Below are 3,430 nucleotides of genomic sequence, written 5' to 3'. Positions count from 1 at the left end.
AGGACAGCGTATGGATTGCATTTGCATACAGGTCCATGTGAACATTGTTTTAGAGTCTTTATGCATAGTACTGAGTCAGTTTGTGGCAAAGTGAGTCAGTGGATTTTCCCTTGGCAGTGAGAGATTTTCTGTCAGTGTTTATGAGCACTTTGGTTGAGATTGTCACTTGAGATATAATCCAAATACAAACGAAACTCTACCGAAATTTTGTCAAAATCCTTTGGAAGAAATTGAGAGAGTGAAGATGGAAAAAAGTTCAACTCAAGTCACACAGATTGTTGGAGAGAAGCTGACCAGAGAGAACTACAGCATATGGTCTTACAGGATGGAGAACTTTATCATGGGCAAATGAGATTGATTTGGTGTATGTGAAGACAAATGATCAAGTTGTGGATATATTCACAAAAGCTCTTGGAAAGGAGAAGTTTTGCTACTTTCGTGAAGCATTGGAAATCCATCATATGCAAGCTCACTCTGAGCTTGAGGGGGAGTGTTAAAGAACATGATGTTAAAGAATATGTCCATTGTGCTATGGGCGGTTGGACACTGACCATACTATGTTGTAAATATACTTTGGATAATAGTTAAAAGAGAAGAAGAGAAGAGCAGCTCGTTGAATGGCTGCTCGGTAACAATTGTGTGTGTGTGTGTGTGTGTGTGTCTCAATGTGTGTTGGTGTGTGTGCGTAGTCTTCTTTCCTACCTTCTCCATCACCTGCGCACTCTACAGTCAGGGTATCATCAAATCCGGATCAAAGAAGCAGACATATACAAGACTGCATTCAACACTCAATATGGACACTATGAGTTCATAGTCATGCCCTTTGGCCTTACAAATGCACCAAAAACTTTTAATCGGCTCATGCGGGATATATTTTGAGAATACTTGGATGATTTTGTTATGGTATTCTTCGATGATATATTGGTATATTCTAAAGATGCTAAGGAGCATGAGGAACATGTATGCAAGGTCTTGAGTATTCTTCGACAACATCAATTGTATACCAAGATGAGCAAATGTGTTTTTTGCACTCCTGAAGTCAGCTATCTTGAATTTATCATATCTTCTAAGGGGATCTCAGTGGATCCTACAAAGGTTAAGGACATTATAGAATGGCCACAATCCAAAACTATCAGTGAAATTAGAGGGTTTCTAGGTATTACAAGGTGGTATAGAATATTCATCAAACATTATGCACTCCTTGATGCAATTCAGCTACTCAAGAAATCCTCTAAGCTTACATGAGAGAGAACAAGAAGATAGTTTCCAACAATTGAAACAATACCTCACCTCCGCTCCTGTACTCAAGCTACCCGATTTTACTCAAGATTTTGAGGTAGTAACAGATGCAAGTGGACTCATTGTAGGAGGAGTCTTAACATAGGAAGGCCGACCGGTTGCCTACACTTTCAAAAAATTAAGGCTTCATGAATTGAACTATCCAACTCATGACCTGGAATTATTAGCTGTTATACATGCCCTCAAGTTATGGAGACATTATCTATTGGGATGCCAATTTCTGCTAATCACTGATCACCAGAGTCTAAAGTGGATTTTTTTCCAACCAACCCTAACATACACAAAGATGCTGGATAGAACTTCTTCAAGAATATGATTTTCAAATAAAATATAGACTCAAAAAGGAAAATGTGGTTGCCGATACTCTTAGCAGAAAATCCTTCCTTCCATGGCCAACAATCCAATATTGGATAAGGTGAGGGAACGCTCACAGAAAGATGAAGCCTATCTTCAAACTATTTGAATTCTTAGCCACCAGGAAGATGCAACAGAAAAAGAAAAAGCCCTAGCGAAGGACCATTCTATGGAGGATGGCCTTCTTTACTACAGACATCGACTTTACATTCCTAAGGATACCTACCTAAAGCAGTTAATTCTTCAGGAAGGTCATGATATTCTAGTATCAGGACACTTGGAATATGCAAAAACTCTTAATACCTTGATGAAAAGATACTTCTGGACCAGAATGAAGAGGGATGTACTTCGATACATCAGACAATGCCTCTCTTGTCAGAAAAACAAGGCTGAACGAGTGATGATGCCAGGAAAGCTGCAACCCTTAGACATACCTCAATGAAGTGGGAATTCATTAGCATGGATTTTGTAACATTTAATAGCCTAGAAACTTGTGTGTAGCGGAAATTAGCATGAACATAGTGGGCATTTCTAACCAGAAAATAGCAAATACTTTGGGAGCAACTAGCTTAGGCATCTGACATGTGTCCTTCATTCCCTTTGTGTTAAGGGGGCTTGTGTGTGTGTGTGTGTGTGGCTTTCTCTCTCATCCCCTACTTGCTAGGCTCGCCCCCTCCTATGTAGGGATATGCAAGACTTTTTTGGTCACACACAAAGCATCCAATTCCTTAAGGTTGACCTTTGGACATAACCTTTGAATTTTGGAACCTTAGCATTTTGGAAGTCTTAATGGGCTGAACCTTAGGGTCTTTTTAGCCCATTGTTTCACATGGCTCTTTTGCAGATGCCCCCCCCTTTGGATCCCTATTTTCCCTCCTTTGGATCCCTACTGTGGCCGGTTTGCTAGCTTAACCAATATTCTAGCTTTTTCTCCTCTGGCACTTCCCCATATTAAATGATCAGTTTAACATGAGAAAATCATTTAGGAGAATTAGATATTGATTATTATGACAGATTTCATCACAGGCCTTTCCACAGTTCAAGGAGGGTATGACTCCCTAATGGTAGTCGTGGATATGCTTACTAAATCATCTCATCTAATACCAATAAAAACCACTTATACTGTCTCAAATATAAGCAGGATCTTTGTTAAAGAGATCTTTAGACTACATGGGCTTGTAATGAGAATTTTCAGTGAGACAAGGATGCAAAGTTCACTTCCAAGTTTTGGAAGGCTCTATTTGAAGCTCTAGGAACACAACTATGCTTCAGCTCAACATATCATCCTCAGACAGATGGACAAATAGAATGGGTATACCAAGTAATTGAAGATATCCTTCGAGCTTATTGCCAGTAGAGAACCCCACAAGTGGATTCAATTTCTTCCCTTAGTAGAATTTTCCTATAACTCCTCTTTCCATAAAAGCATTGGGATGTCATCTTTCAATGCTCTATATGGGCATGAATGCATATCACCATTGAATATTTTTGACCCTATTATAAAGGTAGAAGCCTAAAAAAAAATGCTAGAGGAAATGGAAGGCCAGATCAAAGCCATACGGCAAGATATTCAAGTGGCTAAGGATCATCAAAAGCATTATACCGTGGAAGATTTAATGTAAATTAAATTACTAAGAAAAATTGGATGGTTGCAGAAACCATTTAAGCATAGACTTTTACTAAGGCCTCCCAGATATTTTCCCTAGATATTTATAAAAATAGCAAAAAATAGCCAAAAATTTTAGCAGACTTGATTTTTTTATGAGGCAGGCTTTGG

This window comes from Adiantum capillus-veneris, chromosome 13 (genome assembly GCF_014529385.1).
Source record: "Adiantum capillus-veneris isolate H3 chromosome 13, ASM1452938v2, whole genome shotgun sequence".
Taxonomy (NCBI): domain Eukaryota; kingdom Viridiplantae; phylum Streptophyta; class Polypodiopsida; order Polypodiales; family Pteridaceae; genus Adiantum; species Adiantum capillus-veneris.
The sequence above is the reverse complement of the archived record's forward strand: the minus strand, read 5'-3'. Positions refer to the sequence as shown.